The 25,048-nt window shown below is 39.0% G+C and overlaps 1 pseudogene; it reads right to left on the bottom strand.

Moving 5' to 3' along the window:
• Positions 1 to 25,048, bottom strand: part of LOC135568048 (regulator of G-protein signaling 6-like) — a 47,172-nt pseudogene that overhangs the window by 4,322 nt on the left and 17,802 nt on the right.

Raw genomic sequence — 25,048 nt, 5'->3', positions numbered from 1 at the left:
TTAATGTTTTCCTTATTCTCCCCTCATGTCAGACATTTTAATGTTTTCCTTATTCCCCCCCCTCCTCATGTCAGACATTTTAATGTTTTCCTTATTCTCCCCCTCATGTCAGACATTTTAATGTTTTCCTTATTCTCCCCCTCATGTCAGACATTTTAATGTTTTCCTTATTCCCCCCTCATGTCAGACATTTTAATGTTTTCCTTATTCTCCCCCCTCATGTCAGACATTTTAATGTTTTCCTTATTCTCCCCCTCATGTCAGACATTTTAATGTTTTCCTTATTCTCCCCCCCTCATGTCAGACATTTTAATGTTTTCCTTATTCCCCCTCATGTCAGACATTTTAATGTTTTCTTTTCCCCCCTCATGTCAGACATTTTAATGTTTTCCTTATTCCCTCATGTCAGACATTTTAATGTTTTCCTTTCCCCCCTCATGTCAGACATTTTAATGTTTTCCTTATTCTCCCCCCTCATGTCAGACATTTTAATGTTTTCCTTATTCCCTCCTCATGTCAGACATTTTAATGTTTTCCTTATTCTCCCTCATGTCAGACATTTTAATGTTTTCCTTATTCCCCCTCATGTCAGACATTTTAATGTTTCCTTATTCCCCCCTCATGTCAGACATTTTTAATGTTTTTTCATTCTCCCCCCTCATGAGACATTTTAATGTTTTCCTTATTCCCCCCACATGTCAGACTTTTAATTTTATTTCCCCCTCATGTCAGACATTTTAATGTTTTCCTTATTCTCCCCTCATGTCAGACATTTTAATGTTTGTATTTTGTCAGACATTTTAATGTTTTCCTTTCCCCCTCATGTCAGACATTTTAATGTTTCCTTATTTCCCCCCTCATGTCAGACATTTTAATGTTTTAACCTTTCCCCCCTCATGTCAGACATTTAATGTTTTCCTTATTCTCCCCTCATGTCAGACATTTTAATGTTTTCCTTATTCTCCCCCCCTCATGTCAGACATTTTAATGTTTTCCTTTTCTCCCCCTCATGTCAGACATTTTAATGTTTCCTTATTCCCCTCATGTCAGACATTTTAATGTTTCCTTATTCTCCCCCCTCATGTCAGACATTTTAATGTTTTCCTTATTCTAGAAATCATGTTTTTAATGTTTTCCCTTTCCCCCCTGGTGTCAGACATTTTAATGTTTTCCTTATTCCCCCCTCATGTCAGACATTTTAATGTTTCCTTTATTCCCATGTCAGACATTTGAATGTTTTCCTTAAGAGACATTTTAATGTTTTCTTATTCCCCTCTCATACAGGCTTTAGACATTTTAACAACATCTTCTGTTTATATCACCATGCCAACTTTTTAAGAAATATATGTGTCACATATAATTTTGTTTATTTTGAGACCATCAATTTTATATGGATATCATACTGTGTCCGTTTTGGGTACTTTGTTGAAAGTTTGTGTGTTTGTTTTTGTGTTGAAATAAAGATTTTGAAGAAGTCCTTACTTACAGGCTGACAATTAATTAGTTTTAACCGGTTTGCAGGCTAGAAGTTAAAACCTCACTCCAGACACTTGACATGAGATGGCTGTGCTTTTAAATAGTTTCACCTTGCTTTGTTGAATGTGGTCCTTGTGCGTTGCTCTGGAGAGCATCTGCTAGAATGGCTACAGTGTAAAGATGTGTTAAACTTTTCAATTTGGAGTGCAAGAACTATGCAGGCTATAACATCTTCAGGCTATAACATCTACAGGCTATAGCATCTACAGGCTATAATATCTACAGGCTATAACATCTACAGGCTTTAACATCTACAGGCTATAACATCTACAGGCTTTAACATCTACAGGCTATAACATCTACAGGCTTTAACATCTACAGGCTATAACATCTACAGGCTTTAACATCTACAGGCTATAACATCTACAGGCTTTAACATCTACAGGCTATAACATCTATAACATCTACCGGCTTTAACATCTACAGGCTTTAACATCTACAGGCTATAACATCTATAACATCTACAGGCTTTAACATCTACAGGCTATACCATCTACAGGCTATAACATCTACAGGCTTTAACATCTATAACATCTTCAGGCTATAACATCTACAGGCTATAGCATCTACAGGCTATAATATCTACAGGCTATAACATCTACAGGCTTTAACATCTACAGGCTATAACATCTACAGGCTTTAACATCTACAGGCTATAACATCTACAGGCTATAACATCTACAGGCTATAACATCTACAGGCTATAACATCTATAACATCTACCGGCTTTAACATCTACAGGCTTTAACATCTACAGGCTATAACATCTATAACATCTACAGGCTTTAACATCTACAGGCTATACCATCTAAAGGCTATAACATCTACAGGCTTTAACATCTACAGGCTATACCATCTACAGGCTATAACATCTACAGGCTTTAACATCTACAGGCTATAACATCTATAACATCTACAGGCTTTAACATCTACAGGCTTTAACATCTACAGGCTATACCATCTACAGGCTATAACATCTACAACATCTACAGGCTTTAACATCTACAGGCTTTAACATCTACAGGCTATAACATATATAATATCTACAGGCTTTAACATCTACAGGCTATAACATCTACAGGCTTTAACATCTACAGGCTTTAACATCTACAGGCTATAACATCTACAACATCTACAGGCTTTAACATCTACAGGCTTTAACATCTATAACATCTACAGGCTATAACATATATAACATCTACAGGCTTTAACATCTACAGGCTATACCATCTACAGGCTATACCATCTACAGGCTATAACATCTACAGGCTCTAACATCTATAACATCTACAGGCTTTAACATCTACAGGCTATAACATCTACAGGCTTTAACATCTACAGGCTATAACATCTACAGGCTATAACATCTACAGGCTTTAACATCTACAGGCTATAACATCTACAGGCTTTAACATCTACAGGCTATAACATATATAACATCTACAGGCTTTAACATCTACAGGCTATAACATCTACAGGCTATAACATCTATAACATCTACAGGCTTTAACATCTACAGGCTATAACATCTACAGGCTTTAACATCTACAGGCTTTAACATCTACAGGCTATAACATCTACAGGCTATAACATCTACAGGCTATAACATCTATAACATCTGCAGGCTATAACATCTACAGGCTATAACATCTACAGGCTATAACATCTACAGGCTTTAACATCTACAGGCTATACCATCTACAGGCTATACCATCTACAGGCTATAACATCTACAGGCTCTAACATCTACAGGCTATAACATCTATAACATCTACAGCTTTAACATCTACAGGCTTTAACATCTACAGGCTATAACATCTATAACATCTACAGGCTTTAACATCTACAGGCTATACCATCTACAGGCTATAACATCTACAGGCTTTAACATCTACAGGCTTTAACATCTACAGGCTATAACATCTACAGGCTTTAACATCTACAGGCTATACCATCTACAGGCTATACCATCTACAGGCTATAACATCTACAGGCTATAACATATACAGGCTCTAACATCTACAGGCTATAACATCTATAACATCTACAGGCTTTAACATCTACAGGCTATAACATCTATAACATCTACAGGCTATAACATCTACAGGCTATAACATATATAACATCTACAGGCTTTAACATCTACAGGCTATAACATCTACAGGCTATAACATCTACAGGCTTTAACATCTACAGGCTATAACATCTACAGGCTTTAACATCTACAGGCTATAACATCTACAGGCTTTAACATCTACAGGCTATAACATATATAACATCTACAGGCTTTAACATCTACAGGCTATAACATCTACAGGCTTTAACATCTACAGGCTATAACATCTACAGGCTATAACATCTACAGGCTTTAACATCTACAGGCTATAACATCTATAACATCTACAGGCTTTAACATCTACAGGCTATAACATATATAACATCTACAGGCTATAACATCTACAGGCTTTAACATCTACAGGCTATAACATCTACAGGCTTTAACATCTACAGGCTATAACATCTATAACATCTACAGGCTTTAACATCTATAACATCTACAGCTTTAACATCTACAGGCTTTAACATCTACAGGCTATAACATCTACAGGCTATAACATCTATAACATCTGCAGGCTATAACATCTACAGGCTATAACATCTACAGGCTATAACATCTATAACATCTACAGGCTATAACATCTACAGGCTATAACATCTACAGGCTTTAACATCTACAGGCTATAACATCTATAACATCTACAGGCTTTAACATCTACAGGCTATAACATCTACAGGCTTTAACATCTACAGGCTATAACATCTACAGGCTATAACATCTATAACATCTACAGGCTATAACATCTACAGGCTTTAACATCTACAGGCTATAACATCTATAACATCTACAGGCTTTAACATCTACAGGCTTTAACATCTACAGGCTCTACAGGCTAACATTACAGGCTATAACATCTATAACATCTACAGGCTATACCATCTACAGGCTATAACATCTACAGACTTCAACATCTACAGGCTTTAACATCTACAGGCTATAACATCTACAGGCTATAACATCTACAGGCTTTAACATCTACAGGCTATAACATCTACAGGCTATAACATCTACAGGCTTTAACATCTACAGGCTATAACATCTACAGGCTATAACATCTACAGGCTTTAACATCTACAGGCTATAACATCTACAGGCTATAACATCTACAGACTTTAACATCTACAGGCTATAACATCTACAGGCTATAACATCTACAGGCTATAACATCTACAGGCTATAACATCTACAGGCTATAACATCTATAACATCTACCGGCTTTAACATCTACAGGCTATAACATCTACAGGCTATAACATCTACAGGCTATAACATCTATAACATCTACAGGCTATAACATCTACAGGCTACAACATCTACAGGCTTTAACATCTACAGGCTATAACATCTATAACATCTACCGGCTTTAACATCTACAGGCTATAACATCTACAGGCTTTAACATCTACAGGCTATAACATCTACAGGCTTTAACATCTACAGGCTATAACATCTATAACATCTACAGGCTATAACATCTACAGGCTATAACATCTACAGGCTATAACATCTACAGGCTTTAACATCTACAGACTAAAACATCTACAGGCTATAACATCTACAGGCTATAACATCTACAGGCTATAACATCTACATCTATAACATCTACAGCCTATAACATCTACAGGCCTATAACATCTACAGGCTATAACATCTACAGACTATAACATATGCAGGCTAGTCTCTATAAACCAGATCCAACACTGATGTTGGTCTCTATAAACCAGGTCAACCCTGATGTTGGTCTCTATAAACCAGATCCAACCCTGATGTTGGTCTCTATAAACCAGGTCCAACCCTGATGTTGGTCTCTATAAACCAGATCCAACCCTGATGTTGGTCTCTATAAACCGGATCAACCCTGATGTTGGTCTCTATAAACCAGATCCAACCCTGATGTTGGTCTCTATAAACCAGGTCCAACCCTGATGTTGGTCTCTATAAACCAGATCCAACCCTGATGTTGGTCTCTATAAACCAGGTCCAACCCTGATGTTGGTCTCTATAAACCGGATGAAAAGTCAGGTTTAAATTGACACAATAACTGTTAGTAAAGGTGTCAGCTAGAGATGACATTCAGGAGCTTTGCAGGGATTTGTAGTTTTGCGTGATGTCTACTTTGATGCTAATTAGCATTTTCGAATCTGTGAGTAAATAGAACCGAATACATTGATAAAAGTCACCTTGTCGAGACAGATTTACACGTTATCAAAACCTCATGCCACGGCAAAACTACACAAAACATTTTAAGTGTTTCTAAAATCCCTATGGGGAAAATGAATGGAGGAAAAAGATTGGAATCATTTCCCTGTTTGACTGCTAGGTTTTATGGTATTATGACACCTCCACTGTGGGCCTCTATAGACCGGAACCTTGGCCCCTTGGGCTGCACTTCTTATCTCAACCACTAGGTGGCAACCCATCCCTATGCATTCAATGGCCAAGATTCAATGCAAACGCGCTTCGTCTGCAACATGCACCATTTGTAAGGTAGTTGCCGATTGAGACGACATATGCAGTGTTTATTGTGAATGTAGTTTCTCCGCGAACACGGGAACATTCACTGAAGGTGGGTAGCCGGACAAAATCGCGTACAGATTGATTTCAGTGAAGTCTGAAAAACAAGCTATTTCTGCAAAACATCGATAAACATCAGCTGTATTTGTGTCATTGTCCTTTTTAAAATTATGATACTGTATATAATTTACAATTACTGTGTAAAATGCTGTCCACATATACTGAATACACAACCGTCCTAACACAGTATGTCATCGTTCCCATATAAGAGAGCTTTTTCGGTGCCCTGTACCCCGACAGAGGTGGGCTCGGATGGAATGTGGGGTCAGCGTCCCAAATTGCACCCTATCCCCTATTTAATGCACTACTTTTGACCAGGACTGATAGGGGCTGGTCAGAAGGACTGCGCTATAGAGAATAGGGTGCCATTTGTCACGCAAACTTGGAATGTTAAGAAGGTCATGTTCCCCATAACAATGTGCTTCAATTAAAAAAGTCTGCATGTGTATATAACATCAAGGCTGAAAAGCCTAACATGTATTCAATCAATATGTTCTATTCTCCCCCCTCCCATGTACTTCCATATACGGAGCATTCGGAACCTTTTCAGACCCCTTCACGTTTTCACAGCCTTATTCTAAAATGGATTAAATAAAATAAAATTTACGTCATCAATCGAGACACAATAGCCCGTAATGACAGCGAATGTCCTTGATATTTTATTTGTAATAAAAGTAGCAAACATTTCTTGTCATTGTGGGTTAATGTAGGTAGATTGATGAGAGGGAAGAAAAAAATTAAATCCGTTTTTTAGAGTACAGCTGTAACGTAACAAAATGTGGAAAAAGTGAATTGGTGTGAATACTTTCCAATGCACTGTAAAAGTCCCCAGTGGTGGACTCATTCTAAATCCCATTATAACATCAGTCAAAGCCTTCCAAGTTTGAAGCATTTTAATGTTTCTGTGATTGAACAAAGAGTCGTGTAATCGTTACAATAAGCTATTATACTGTAGTAATATAAGCCCGAGCTAGAGTAGAACAAGTCTGACATTCTATTTGGTTCTAGAATCGATTCAAGGAACCTAAGTGAGACAGAGAGTAGCAGGCAGAGTTATATGACATTCCATTTGGTTCTAGAATCGATTAAAGGAACCTAAGTGAGACAGAGTGTATTGGATAGAGTTATATGACATTCCATATGGTTCTAGAATCGATTAAAGGAACCTAAGTAAGACAGAGTGTATTGGATAGAGTTATATGACATTCCATTTGGTTCTAGAATCGATTCAAGGAACCTAAGTGAGACAGAGTGTATTGGATAGAGTTATATGACATTCCATTTGGTTCTAGAATCGATTAAAGGAACCTAAGTGAGACAGAGAGTAGCAGGCAGAGTTATATGACATTCCATTTGGTTCTAGAATCGATTAAAGGAACCTAAGTGAGACAGAGTGTATTGGATAGAGTTATATGACATTCCATTTGGTTCTAGAATCGATTAAAGGAACCTAAGTGAGACAGAGTGTATTGGATAGAGTTATATGACATTCCATATGGTTCTAGAATCGATTAAAGGAACCTAAGTAAGACAGAGTGTATTGGATAGAGTTATATGACATTCCATTTGGTTCTAGAATCGATTCAAGGAACCTAAGTGAGACAGAGTGTATTGGATAGAGTTATATGACATTCCATTTGGTTCTAGAATCGATTCAAGGAACCTAAGTGAGACAGAGAGTAGCAGGCAGAGTTATATGACATTCCATTTGGTTCTAGAATCGATTAAAGGAACCTAAGTGAGACAGAGTGTATTGGATAGAGTTATATGACATTCCATTTGGTTCTAGAATTGATTAAAGGAACCTAAGTGAGACAGGGTGTATTGGATAGAGTTATATGACATTCCATTTGGTTCTAGAATTGATTCAAGGAACCTAAGTGAGACAGAGTGTATTGGATAGAGTTATATGACATTCCATTTGGTTCTAGAGTCAAGGAACCTAAGTGAGACAGAGAGTAGCAGGCAGAGTTATATGTCGATAAACTACACAATATGTACCTCCCAAATGGCAACCTATTCCCTTTATAGTGCACACCTTTTGACCAGAGCCCTATGGACAAACTAGTCAAAATATGGCTCTGGTCAAAAGTAGTACACTATATAGGGAATAGAGTGACATTTGAGAAACAGACAAAGACAGCACTGTCCCCTTTCAGTATCAGATCTAGGTGACCTATTGCATGCTGTCTGTCCTCCACTGGAGCTCAGGGAACTGATCTGGAGTCAGTTATGTAGGTGACGTTGTGTCCAGGCCCCAGTTAGGCCTCTCAGCATCAACATCCAGCCCTCTCCCCACAGCAGAGCAGATCCTCTGGGCATGGCTGTCTTACTCCAGCCCCAGGCCTGGTCAGGACGACTGCATCAGGCCTGTAAGCCGTTTGCCTGTCAGTGACTTGCCCTGAAGAGAGGAGGGGATTAGTATGATGGTTTCCTTGTTGGTTTCAGATTAGACCTTTTGTAACAAAGTTGTGGTCAAATTTATCTCTACGTGCAGGCAGACAGACAGACAGACAGACAGACAGACAGGAAACAGGAAGTAGAGCCACTGACCACGCTGCGTGTAAACTTCTCAGAGAGGTGCGTCTTCCCTGCTGCTGCTCCCGTCTCAGGCTGGGGCACAAAGCATCATGGGAAGAGAAGGGGCTTGGTTGAAAACAATGTAAAGAAGACTAAACAGTGTGATATCACTGGTTCAGACTAAACAGTATGATATCACTGATTCAGACTAAACAGTGTGATATCACTGGTTCAGACTAAACAGTATGATATCACTGGTTCAGACTAAACAGTATGATATCACTGGTTCAGACTAAACAGTGTGATATCACTGGTTCAGACTAAACAGTGTGATATCACTGGTTCAGACTAAACAGTGTGATATCACTGGTTCAGACAAACAGTGTGATATCACTGGTTCAAACAGTATGATATCACTGATTCAGACTAAACAGTATGATATCACTGGTTCAGACTAAACAGTAGTGTCCCATGTCACTGACTGCAGAACCTGTACATCTCCAACAGAGGGCAGCACTTCACTATCTTGGATACTGAGGACAGGTGTCTAACTCCAGTCTTCCCCAGGCAGAAGGAGACTAGCACAGACTCACACACACCTTCTTCCAGGCCATCAGCAGCTCCTGGTAAGCGTTGGAGCGCAGGTACCGTGTGTAGCTGTCACTCTTCATCAGCTTATAGATGTGGTCCTGAAACAGGAGAAAGGGAGGAGACAGAGATCATTGTGTGTTTTAGCTGTATGTTTGTTTCTGCAGGCTTCAATCTCCCTTCCTGTGTCCCTCCCTCTTTCAATCTCCCTTCCTGTGTCCCCCCCTCTTTCAATCTCCTTCCTGTGTCCCCCCTCTTTCAATCTCCCTTCCTGTGTCCCCCCCTCTTTCAATCTCCCTTCCTGTGTCCTTCCCTCTTTCAATCTCCATTCCTGTGTCCCTCCCTCTTTCAATCTCCCTTCCTGTGTCCCTCCCTCGTTCTACCTCCTCCCCTTCCTGTGTCCCTCCCTCTTTCTACCTGTCTGTCTGTCTACCTGTCTGTCTGTCTGTCTACCTGTCTGTCTGTCTACCTGTCTGTTTACCTGTCTGTCTGTCTGTCTGTCTGTCTGTCTGTCTGTCTGTTTGTTTGTTTATAATATAATGTACCTCTGCAACTTCTTAGCGGTCTTTCTGTCGATAATATAATTCACCTGAGCGTCTTCGTAGCTGTATCGTCCCGGGTCTTTAAGGTTGGCGCTGGTGCGTTCGTAGCTGTGTGAGTCCAGGTTGATGGAGCTGGAAGCGCCTTCTGCCAGAAACTCTGTCCAGATCTCCTGAGCCCGTTCTGCCACGTTCTCCAGGGGCTGCCTCTTCAGATCCTGCACCGCCAACCAGAACCTGTATAGGGGTTACACCTTATTACAGCACCAACCAGAACCTGTATAGGGGTTACATAATATTACAACCAGAACCTGTATAGGGGTTACATAATATTACAGTACCAACCAGAACCTGTATAGGGGTTACACCTTATTACAGTATAAGGGGTTACATTACAGTACCAACCAGAACCTGTATAGGGGTTACACCTTATTACAGCACCAACCAGAACCTGTATAGGGGTTACACCTTATTACAGTACCAACCAGAACCTGTATAGGGGTTACATAATATTACAGTACCAACCAGAACCTGTATAGGGGTTACACCTTATTACAGCACCAACCAGAACCTGTATAGGGGTTACACCTTATTACAGCACCAACCAGAACCTGTATAGGGGTTACACCTTATTACAGCACCAACCAGAACCTGTATAGGGGTGACATAATATTACAGTACCAACCAGAACCTGTATAGGGGTTACACCATATTACAGTACCAACCAGAACCTGTATAGGGGTTACACCATATTACAGTACCAACCAGAACCTGTATAGGGGTTACACCTTATTACAGTACCAACCAGAACCTGTATAGGGGTTACACCATATTACAGGAACCTGTATGTTACACCTTATTACAGTACCAACCAGAACCTGTATAGGGGTTACACCATATTACAGCACCAACCAGAACCTGTATAGGGGTTACACCGTATTACAGAACCTGTATATGGTGACATAATATTACAGTACCAACCAGAACCTGTATAGGGGTTACACCTTATTACAGTACCAACCAGAACCTGTATAGGGGTTACACCAACCAGAACCTGTATAGGGGTTACATAATATTACAGCAGCCCAACCAGAACCTGTATTTACAGCACCAACCAGAACCTGTATAGGGTTACACCTTATTACAGCACCAACCAGAACCTGTATAGGGGTTACACCTTATTACAGCACCAAGCAGAACCTGTATAGGGGTTACATAATATTACAGTACCAACCAGAACCTGTATAGGGGTTACAATTACAGTACCAACCAGAACCTGTATAGGGTTACATAATATTACACCAAGCAGAACCTGTATAGGGGTTACATAATATTACAGCACCAACCAGAACCTGTATAGGGGTTACATAATATTACAGTACCAACAGAACCTGTATAGGGGTTACCCTTATTACAGCCAACCAGAACCTGTATAGGGGTTACATAATATTACAGTACCAACCAGAACCTGTATAGGGGTTACACATTATTACAGTACCAGCAGAACCTGTACAGGGGTTACACAGTACAACCAGAACCTGTATAGGGGTTACACCTTATTATAGCACCAACCAGAACCTGTATAGGGGTTACACCATATTACAGCACCAACCAGAACCTGTATAGGGGTGACATAATATTACAGTACCAACCAGAACCTGTATAGGGTTACACCTTATTATACAGCACCAACCATAATATTACAGAACCAGAACCTGTATAGGGGTTACACATTATTACAGTACCAACCAGAACCTGTATAGGGGTTACATAATATTACAGTATGTATTACACCTTATTACAGTACCAACCAGAACCTGTATAGGGGTTACACCTTATTACAGCACCAACCAGAACCTGTATAGGGTTACACCTTATTACAGCACCAACCAGAACCTGTATAGGGGTACATAATATTACAGTACCAACCAGAACCTGTATAGGGTTACCCTTATTAAGCACCAACCAGAACCTGTATAGGGGTTACATATTACAGTACCAACCAGAACCTGTATAGGGGTTACATAATATTACAGCACCAACCAGAACCTGTATAGGGGTGACATAATATTACAGCACCAACCAGAACCTGTATAGGGGGTGACATAACAGCACCAACCAGAACCTGTATAGAGGTGACATAATATTACAGCACCAACCAGAACCTGTATAGGGGTGACATAATATTACAGCACCAACCAGAACCTGTAAGGGGTGACATAATATTACAGTACCAACCAGAACCTGTATAGTTACCCTTATTACAGTACCAACCAGAACCTGTATAGGGGTGACATAATATTACAGCACCAACCAGAACCTGTATAGGGGTGACATAATATTACAGCACCAACCAGAACCTGTATAGGGTGACATAATATTACAGCACCAACCAGAACCTGTATAGGGGTGACATAATATCCACCAGTGTATAGGGGTGACCACAGCACCAACCAGAACCTGTATAGGGGTGACATAATATTACAGTACCAGCAGAACCTGTTAGGGGTTACACCTTATTACAGCACCAACCAGAACCTGTATAGGGTTACATCAGAAACCAGAACCTGTATAGCATAATATTACAGTACCAAGCAGAACCTGTATAGGGGTTACACACATATTACAGTCCAACAGAACCTGTAGGGGTTACACCAGGTAATGTAGGGTTACACCTTATTACAGCACCAACCAGAACCTGTATGGGGTTACACCATATTACAGAAAGAAAAGGGGTTACATAATATTATGGAGTACCAACCAGAACCTGTAGATGGGGTTACACCTAATATTACAGACCAGAGAACCTGTATGGGGTTAAAGAGAACCTGTATAGGGGTTACACCATGGACCAACCAGAACCTGTATAGGGGTTACCCGTATTACAGTACCAGCAGAACCTGTATGGGGTTAAGAGGCACCAACCAGAACCTGTATGAGGTTAAAGCACCAACCAGAACCTGTATAGGGTTACATAATATTACAGACCAACCAGAACCTGAACCGTATTACAGCACCAAGCAGAACCTGTATAGGGGTTACATAATATTACAGCACCAACCAGAACCTGTAAGAGGTTACACCATATTACAGCACCAACCAGAACCTGTATAGGGGTTACACCTTATTATAGCACCAACCAGAACCTGTATAGGGGTTACACCTTATTACAGTACCAACCAGAACCTGTATAGGGGTTACACCTTATTATAGCACCAACCAGAACCTGTATAGGGGTTACACCTTATTACAGCACCAACAGAACCTGTATAGGGGTTACCCCTTATTACAGTACCAACCAGAACCTGTATAGGGGTTACATAATAGCACCAACCAGAACCTGTAGGGGTTACCCCTTAACAGTACCAACCAGAACCTGTATAGGGGTTACATAATATTACAGTACCAACCAGAACCTGTATAGGGGTTACATAATATTAACCAACCAGAACCTTTATAGGGGTTATGATTACAGTACCAAAGAACCTGTAGGGGTTACATAAATTACACTATAGCACCAACCTTTCGTAAAGAACGTAATTAAAGAGTGGATTGGATAGGATGAGATAGTGGAGAGAGAAAGAGGTGTGTGATCCGTCTGGGTAGCCCCAACTGACCTCGGTTATCTGTCCAGTCCACCACCCTGTTATCGTCTTTAGGAGCCCTTCATCAGAACATGCCTTCAGGCGGACACACATACTCATGGAGGGTCGAGGAATGAGGTTAACTTTCAAACAGAGGGATGGAGATGAAGGGAAAGAGGAGATGGAGGTAGTGGAGGATGGATGGAAGAGCATGAGGAAAGAGGTAGGGGATGAAGGGTAATGGATGGAAGATGGATGAGGAAAGAGGTAGATGAAGAGGATGGATGGAAGAGAGAAAGAGGGAGATGGAGATAGCCAGGATGGATAGAGGATGAGGAAAGATGAATGAAGGGTAAAGATGGAGGTAGTGGAGGATGGATGGAAGAGGATGAGGAAAGAGGTAGGGGATGAAGGGTAAAGATGGAGGTAGTGGAGGATGGATGGAAGAGGATGAGGAAAGAGGTAGGGGATGAAGGGTAAAGATGGAGGTAGTGGAGGATGGATGGAAGAGGACGAGGATGAGGAAAGAGGTAGGAGATGAAGGGTAAAGATGGAGGTAGTGGAGGATGGATGGAAGAGGATGAGGAAAGAGGTAGGGGATGAAGGGTAAAGATGGAGGTAGTGGAGGATGGATGGAAGAGGACGAGGATGAGGAAAGAGGTAGGAGATGAAGGGTAAAGATGGAGGTAGTGGAGGATGGATGGAAGAGGATGAGGAAAGAGGTAGGGGATGAAGGGTAAAGATGGAGGTAGTGGAGGATGGATGGAAGAGGATGAGGAAAGAGGTATGAAGGGTAAAGATGGAGGTAGTGGAGGATGGATGGAAGAGGAGAGGATGAGGAAAGAGGTAGGAGATGAAGGGTAAGATGGAGGTAGTGGAGGATGGATGGAAGAGGATGAGGAAAGAGGTAGGGGATGAAGGGTAAAGATGGAGGTAGTGGAGGATGGATGGAAGAGGAGGATGAGGAAAGAGGTAGGAGATGAAGGGTAAAGATGGAGGTAGTGGAGGATGGATGGAAGAGGATGAGGAAAGAGGTAGGGGATGAAGGGTAAAGATGGAGGTAGTGGAGGATGGATGGAAGAGGACGAGGATGAGGAAAGAGGTAGGAGATGAAGGGTAAAGATGGAGGTAGTGGAGGATGGATGGAAGAGGATGAGGAAAGAGGTAGGGGATGAAGGGTAAAGATGGAGGTAGTGGAGGATGGATGGAAGAGGATGAGAAAGAGGTAGGGGATGAAGGGTAAAGATGGAGGTAGTGGAGGATGGATGGAAGAGGATGAGGAAAGAGGTAGGGGATGAAGGGTAAAGATGGAGAGTGGAGGATGGATGGAAGAGGACGAGGATGAGGAAAGAGGTAGGAGATGAAGGGTAAAGATGGAGGTAGTGGAGGATGGATGGAAGAGGATGAGGAAAGAGGTAGGGGATGAAGGGTAAAGATGGAGGTAGTGGAGGATGGATGGATGAGGATGAGGAAAGAGGTAGGGGATGAAGGGTAAAGATGGAGGTAGTGGAGGATGGATGGAAGAGGATGAGGAAAGAGGTAGGGGATGAAGGGCAAAGATGGAGGTAGTGGAGGATGGATGAGGAAAGAGGTTGAAGAAGGAGAAGAATGAAGGGATGGGATGAAGCTAAGGGATCAGGTGATGGGAGAGGAAGAAGGGATGGAAGGAGGAGATGGGGAAGAGAAGGGAGGGAAAGGAGAGGAAATAAGGAAAGGATGAGAGGAGAGGAGGGTTCTGTGTGTCTTACTGTAGTTTCCCTGAACTCTGAACTCAGAGGAAATGAGGACGGATTAGAGAAAATGAGAAAACAAGGGATAAAAGGAGGACAGGGAATTCTGTGTGACTCACTGCAGGTTCTCTGAGCTGAACTCTGATTCCAGGAACTTGAGGAACTGGTCTCGTCCTGCTGGATCCTTCAGAGCTTCATCTAGAGAGAAACCCCACTTCCTCACCCTCTGTTGACTGGGGTCCTTACTGAGGAGAGGGAGGGGAGAGGGAGAGAAAGTTAGAATTCATGAAACATCAAAATATAGAAAAAAAATTAGATAGAAAAAATGAATACTTTGATATCAAACAGTCTCAAACAGTCTCAAACAGTCTCAAACGGTCTTAAACGGTCTCAAACGGTCTCAAACAGTCTCAAACAGTCTCAAACAGCAGGAAACGGTCTCAAACAGTCTCAAACAGTCTCAAACGCTCTCAAAAACAGTCTCAAACGCTCTCAAACAGTCTCAAACGGTCTTAAACGGTCTCAAACGGTCTCAAACAGTCTCCAACAGTCTCAAACAGCAGGAAACGGTCTCAAACAGTCTCAAACGGTCTCAAACGGTCTCAAACGGTCTCAGACGGTCTCAGGCAGTCTCGAACAGTCTCAAACGGTCTCAAACAGTCTCCAACAGTCTCAAACAGCATCACACAGTCTCAAACAGTCTCACACAGTCTCAAACAGTCTCAAACGGTCTCAAACGGTCTCAAACAGTCTCAAACACCACACGACGTTGAACAAGTGGTGACAGGGGAGTAGAAACATTGACAGCACATTGACAGCACAATGTTTCTACTTCCTGTAGTAGAAAGTCACAGCAGCAGGTGAATGCTGCTGTAATGGCAGCGTTCACCATGACACCATATCATTTAAATCTCTGCAGGACATTTCCCTAACCTCTACTCAATATAATTAATACATTTATCCGGATTATGAAGCTACATTAGACACAATGATTTATATGTCTGGGTTGATTCACCTCAAGGGATCCAGAAGAACTACACAGTGCTGGGTAACAGCGTCGTCTAGCCCTGAAGATATCCTCTATATCTGCATTTAATCATAATATAAGGACGATAGGAGGTCATTGCCCTTCGGTCATTTCTAAATCTAAAGGGGATTATGTGAGACACAGCCTAGGCGAGATAGATAGCTATCTGTAACTCTGGTTCTTTGAAGGCAACTATATAGGAAGGATATAGGACGATAGCTTGTCTTTGCCCTGTGTTCCATTCGGTCTTCGAGGTTGATTTTGCAGTGAGTGGTTGACTGTGGGTTGATTGAAAAAGCTGTGGGCTAGAATAGGGAAAAGCTTCACTCCCTGGGAAGTCCATTTCCAGTGAGTTTGGGTGTTTCCTTCTGTAGTTGATGCCTTTGCAACCCTGCAATCAAATACCTTTTTACAAGACCTTACTATTACTTGATTGTAGGCGCTGTGGTTCTCACCTGGCTTCCAGGTCCCAGAATGAGAGGTCGTCACTGGTCCAGGGGTTGGAGGGTTCTGGTGACATCACAAACGGGTCATACTCCTGGTACTGCTCTGTGTAACTCATTAGACTGAAAGCAACACAACAGACAATAGTCAGAGATGGACATTGTGAAGACTGACACACGATCAGTCAGATATCAGTTCTAGACCTGCACAATTTGCCCAGCATCGTCTGGGTTTGGCCGGGGCAGGCAGTCAATGTAAATAAGATTTTTTTCTTAACTGACTTGCCTGGTTAAATAAAAGGTTAAATAAAGAAATATATTAACAAAATAGGTGGAAACTGGTGAGCCAACAGTAGTGTAGGTGGAAACTAGTGAGCCAACAGTAGTTTAGGTGGAAACTGGTGAGCCAACAGTAGTTTAGGTGGAAACTGGTGAGCCAACAGTAGTTTAGGTGGAAACTGGTGAGCCAACAGTAGTTTAGGTGGAAACTGGTGAGCCAACAGTAGTTTAGGTGGAAACTGGTGAGCCAACAGTAGTTTAGGTGGAAACTGGTGAGCCAACAGTAGTTTAGGTGGAAACTGGTGAGCCAACAGTAGTTTAGGTGGAAACTGGTGAGCCAACAGTAGTTTAGGTGGAAACCGGTGAGCCAACAGTAGTTTAGGTGGAAACTGGTGAGCCAACAGTAGTTTAGGTGGAAACTGGTGAGCCAACAGTAGTTTAGGTGGAAACTGGTGAGCCAACAGTAGTTTAGGTGGAAACTGGTGAGCCAACAGTAGTTTAGGTGGAAACTGGTGAGCCAACAGTAGTTTAGGTGGAAACTGGTGAGCCAACAGTAGTTTAGGTGGAAACTGGTGAGCCAACAGTAGTTTAGGTTGAAACTGGTGAGCCAACAGAGGTTTCCCACAGTGTTTCAAACACCCTACCTGCATCACCATAGTGACACTGGCCATGAGCTCTTTAAAGGAATTCTTAGAAAACCTCAAATGTATTTCCACTCAAAATTATATTTCCACTAACCCCTTAACCCTATACCTAACCCAAATCTTAAACCTGTAAGTCTAAAATAACCTTTGTCCTACACTCACCCTGAAGGGATCACACTCACACACACACACACACACACACACACACACACACACACACACACACACACACACACACACACACACACACACACACACACACACACACACACACACACACACACACACACACACACACACACACACACACACACACAATCAATCAATCAATCAATCAATCAATCAATCAATCAATCAATCCCTGGTAGATAGGTCAAATGTCACCCACCAGCCGACCTGATGGAGTAATCACAGTGTCTGTGCTGGTGCTGTAAGCTAACAACCCTCCACTGCAGATCTATGATTAACTGGGAAGCTGCATGGACTGGGCTAGTGAGGCTACTGAGCCGAAGGTTCAAGAGAGACTGGGGTTGGAGGTGTACAGAGGAAGGGAGGTGGGGTGGTTTCTTCTATTCAGAGCTCTGGAATTCCACACCGGTTGATACAATATGTATGTGTTGATTTATCAAGGTCAAAGTGAAAGGATTTGCTTTAAGAGGGGAGATGGTGGAGGGGAGATACCTACCTCTCAGCGACTTTAGAAACCTTTATACAGTGTCGGTCCAACTGGCTGTTAAGAAACACAATCTGAACAGGGACGAGGAGGAGAAACAATATAAATCAATATTCAATTATTACGATAAAAACTGGTTTCTAATCGATAAACTCAGAGATATGGTCTTCTGAGAGCTGTGGCTGTTGACAATGTTCCACAGGATGATGAGTACACTGTCCAATATAACCACCACCATCTAATAGAACATACAATATAACCACCACCATCTAATAGAACATACAATATAACCACCACCATCTAATAGAACATACAATATAACCACCACCATCTAATAGAACATACAATATCTAATAGAACATAAATATAACCACCACCATCTAATAGAACATACAATATAACTACCACCAGCTAATAGAACATACAATATAACTACCACCATCTAATAGAACATACACTTTCCAATATAACTACCACCAGCTAATAGAACATACAATATAACTACCACCATCTAATAGAACATACACTGTCCAATATAACCACCACCATCTAATAGAACATACAATATAACCACCACCATCTAATAGAACATACAATATAACTACCACCAGCTAATAGAACATACAATATAACTACCACCATCTAATAGAACATACACTGTCCAATATAACAACCACCAGCTAATAGAACATACAATATAACTACCACCATCTAATAGAACATACACTGTCCAATATAACTACCACCATCTAATAGAACATCCACTGTCCAATATAACTACCACCATCTAATAGAACATCCACTGTCCAATATAACCACCACCATCTAATAGAACATTCACTGTCCAATATAACTACCACCAGCTAATAGAACATACAATATAACTACCACCATCTAATAGAACATACACTGTCCAATATAACTACCACCATCTAATAGAACATCCACTGTCCAATATAACTACCACCATCTAATAGAACATCCACTGTCCAATATAACCACCACCATCTAATAGAACATACACTGTCCAATATAACTACCACCATCTAATAGAACATACAATATAACTACCACCATCTAATAGAACATACAATATAACCACCACCATCTAATAGAACATACACTGTCCAATATAACTACCACCATCTAATAGAACATACAATATAACTACCACCATCTAATAGAACATACAATATAACTACCACCATCTAATAGAACATACAATATAACAACCACCATCTAATAGAACATACACTGTCCAATATAACTACCACCATCTAATAGAACATACAATATAACAACCACCAGCTAATAGAACATACAATATAACTACCACCATCTAATAGAACATACAATATAACTACCACCAGCTAATAGAACATACAATATAACTACCAATGCCATCTAATAGAACATACAATATAACCACCATCTAATAGAACATACACTGTCCAATATAACTACCACCATCTAATAGAACATACAATATAACCACCACCATCTAATAGAACATACAATATAACAACCACCAGCTAATAGAACATACAATATAACTACCACCATCTAATAGAACATACACTGTCCAATATAACCACCACCAGCTAATAGAACATACAATATAACTACCACCATCTAATAGAACATACACTGTCCAATATAACCACCACCAGCTAATAGAACATACAATATAACTACCACCATCTAATAGAACATACAATATAACTACCACCATCTAATAGAACATACACTATAACTACCACCATCTAATAGAACATACACTATAACTACCACCATCTAATAGAACATACAATATAACTACCACCATCTAATAGAACATACACTGTCCAATATAACTACCACCATCTAATAGAACATACAATATAACAACCACCATCTAATAGAACATACAATATAACTACCACCATCTAATAGAACATACACTATAACTACCACCATCTAATAGAACATAACATACAATATAACTACCACCAGCTAATAGAACATACAATATAACTACCACCATCTAATAGAACATACAATATAACTACCACCATCTAATAGAACATACACTGTCCAATATAACTACCACCATCTAATAGAACATACAATATAACTACCACCATCTAATAGAACATACAATATAACTACCACCATCTAATAGAACATACACTGTCCAATATAACTACCACCATCTAATAGAACATACACTGTCCAATATAACCACCACCAGCTAATAGAACATACAATATAACCACCACCATCTAATAGAACATACAATATAACTACCACCATCTAATAGAACATACAATATAACCACCACCATCTAATAGAACATACAATATAACTACCACCATCTAATAGAACATACAATATAACCACCACCATCTAATAGAACATACACTGTCCAATATAACTACCACCATCTAATAGAACATACAATATAACCACCACCATCTAATAGAACATACAATATAACTACCACCATCTAATAGAACATACAATATAACCACCACCATCTAATAGAACATACAATATAACTACCACCAGCTAATAGAACATACACTGTCCAATATAACTACCACCATCTAATAGAACATACAATATAACTACCACCATCTAATAGAACATACAATGTAACTACCACCATCTAATAGAACATACAATATAACTACCACCAGCTAATAGAACATACAATATAACTACCACCATCTAATAGAACATACAATATAACTACCACCATCTAATAGAACATACAATATAACTACCACCATCTAATAGAACATACAATATAACTACCACCATCTAATAGAACATACAATATAACTACCACCAGCTAATAGAACATACACTGTCCAATATAACAACCACCATCTAATAGAACATACAATATAACTACCACCATCTAATAGAACATACAATATAACTACCACCATCTAATAGAACATACACTGTCCAATATAACTACCACCATCTAATAGAACATACAATATAACTACCACCATCTAATAGAACATACAATATAACTACCACCAGCTAATAGAACATACAATATAACTACCACCAGCTAATAGAACATACAATATAACTACCACCATCTAATAGAACATACAATATAACTACCACCATCTAATAGAACATACAATATAACTACCACCATCTAATAGAACATACACTGTCCAATATAACAACCACCATCTAATAGAACATACACTGTCCAATATAACTACCACCATCTAATAGAACATACACTGTCAATATAACAATAGAACATACAATATAACTACCACCATCTAATAGAACATACACTGTCCAATATAACAACCACCATCTAATAGAACATACAATATAACTACCACCAGCTAATAGAACATACACTGTCCAATATAACCACCACCATCTAATAGAACATACACTGTCCAATATAACTACCACCATCTAATAGAACATACAATATAACTACCACCATCTAATAGAACATACACTGTCCAATATAACCACCACCATCTAATAGAACATACAATATAACTACCACCAGCTAATAGAACATACAATATAACTACCACCATCTAATAGAACATACACTGTCCAATATAACCACCACCATCTAATAGAACATACAATATAACCACCACCAGCTAATAGAACATACAATATAACTACCACCATCTAATAGAACATACAATATAACTACCACCATCTAATAGAACATACACTGTCCAATATAACCACCACCATCTAATAGAACATACAATATAACTACCACCATCTAATAGAACATACACTGTCCAATATAACTACCACCATCTAATAGAACATACAATATAACTACCACCATCTAATAGAACATACACTGTCCAATATAACTACCACCATCTAATAGAACATATTAATAAAACTACCACCATCTAATAGAACATACAATATAACTACCACCATCTAATAGAACATATACTGTCCAATATAACTACCACCATCTAATAGAACATACAATATAACTACCACCATCTAATAGAACATACAATATAACTACCACCAGCTAATAGAACATACACTGTCCAATATAACTACCACCATCTAATAGAACATACAATATAACCACCACCAGCTAATAGAACATACAATATAACTACCACCATCTAATAGAACATACAATATAACTACCACCATCTAATAGAACATACAATATAACTACCACCATCTAATAGAACATACACTGTCCAATATAACTACCACCATCTAATAGAACATACAATATAACTACCACCATCTAATAGAACATACACTGTCCAATATAACCACCACCAGCTAATAGAACATACAATATAACTACCACCATCTAATAGAACATACAATATAACTACCACCATCTAATAGAACATACAATATAACTACCACCATCTAATAGAACATACACTGTCCAATATAACCACCACCAGCTAATAGAACATACAATATAACTACCACCATCTAATAGAACATACACTGTCCAATATAACTACCACCAGCTAATAGAACATACAATATAACCACCACCATCTAATAGAACATACACTGTCCAATATAACAACCACCATCTAATAGAACATACACTGTCCAATATAACTACCACCATCTAATAGAACATACACTGTCCAATATAACCACCACCATCTAATAGAACATACAATATAACTACCACCATCTAATAGAACATACACTGTCCAATATAACAACCACCATCTAATAGAACATACAATATAACTACCACCAGCTAATAGAACATACAATATAACTACCACCAGCTAATAGAACATACACTGTCCAATATAACTACCACCATCTAATAGAACATACAATATAACCACCACCAGCTAATAGAACATACAATATAACTACCACCATCTAATAGAACATACAATATAACTACCACCATCTAATAGAACATACAATATAACTACCACCATCTAATAGAACATACACTGTCCAATATAACTACCACCATCTAATAGAACATACAATATAACTACCACCATCTAATAGAACATACACTGTCCAATATAACCACCACCAGCTAATAGAACATACAATATAACTACCACCATCTAATAGAACATACAATATAACTACCACCATCTAATAGAACATACAATATAACTACCACCATCTAATAGAACATACACTGTCCAATATAACTACCACCATCTAATAGAACATACAATATAACTACCACCATCTAATAGAACATACAATATAACTACCACCATCTAATAGAACATACAATATAACTACCACCATCTAATAGAACATACACTGTCCAATATAACCACCACCAGCTAATAGAACATACAATATAACTACCACCATCTAATAGAACATACACTGTCCAATATAACTACCACCAGCTAATAGAACATACAATATAACCACCACCATCTAATAGAACATACACTGTCCAATATAACCACCACCATCTAATAGAACATACAATATAACTACCACCATCTAATAGAACATACAATATAACCACCACCAGCTAATAGAACATACAATATAACTACCACCATCTAATATAACATACAATATAACCACCACCAGCTAATAGAACATACAATATAACTACCACCATCTAATAGAACATACACTGTCCAATATAACTACCACCATCTAATAGAACATACAATATAACCACCACCATCTAATAGAACATACAATATAACTACCACCATCTAATAGAACATACACTGTCCAATATAACTACCACCATCTAATAGAACATACACTGTCCAATATAACCACCACCATCTAATAGAACATACACTGTCCAATATAACCACCACCATCTAATAGAACATACAATATAACTACCACCATCTAATAGAACATACACTGTCCAATATAACTACCACCATCTAATAGAACATACACTGTCCAATATAACTACCACCATCTAATAGAACATACAATATAACTACCACCAGCTAATAGAACATACAATATAACTACCACCATCTAATAGAACATACAATATAACTACCACCATCTAATAGAACATACAATATAACTACCACCATCTAATAGAACATACAATATAACTACCACCATCTAATAGAACATACAATATAACTACCACCATCTAATAGAACATACAACATCTAATAGAACATACAACATCTAATAGAACATACAACATCTAATAGAACATACAACATCTAACAGAACATCTAATAGAACATACAACATCTAATAGAACATACAACATCTAATAGAACATACAACATCTAATAGAACATACAACATCTAATAGAACATACAACATATAATATAACATACAACATATAATACAACATCTAATAGAACATACAACATACAACATATAATACAACATCTAATACAACATACAACATCTAATAGAACATACAACATACAACATATAATACAACATCTAATACAACATACAACATCCAATACAACATCTAATATAACATCTAATAGAACATACAACATCTAATACAACATACAACATCTAATAGAACATACAACATCCAATACAACATCTAATAGAACATACAACATCTAATATAACATCTAATAGAACATACAACATCTAATACAACATCTAATAGAACATACAACATCTAATATAACATCTAATAGAACATACAACATCTAATACAACATCTAATAGAACATACAACATCTAATAGAACATACAACATCTAATATAACATCTAATAGAACATACAACATCCAATACAACATCTAATAGAACATACAACATCTAATATAACATCTAATAGAACATACAACATCTAA

This window comes from Oncorhynchus nerka, unplaced genomic scaffold (assembly GCF_034236695.1).
Source record: "Oncorhynchus nerka isolate Pitt River unplaced genomic scaffold, Oner_Uvic_2.0 unplaced_scaffold_1729, whole genome shotgun sequence".
Lineage (NCBI taxonomy): Eukaryota > Metazoa > Chordata > Actinopteri > Salmoniformes > Salmonidae > Oncorhynchus > Oncorhynchus nerka.
This window is presented reverse-complemented; position numbering and strand designations above follow the sequence as displayed.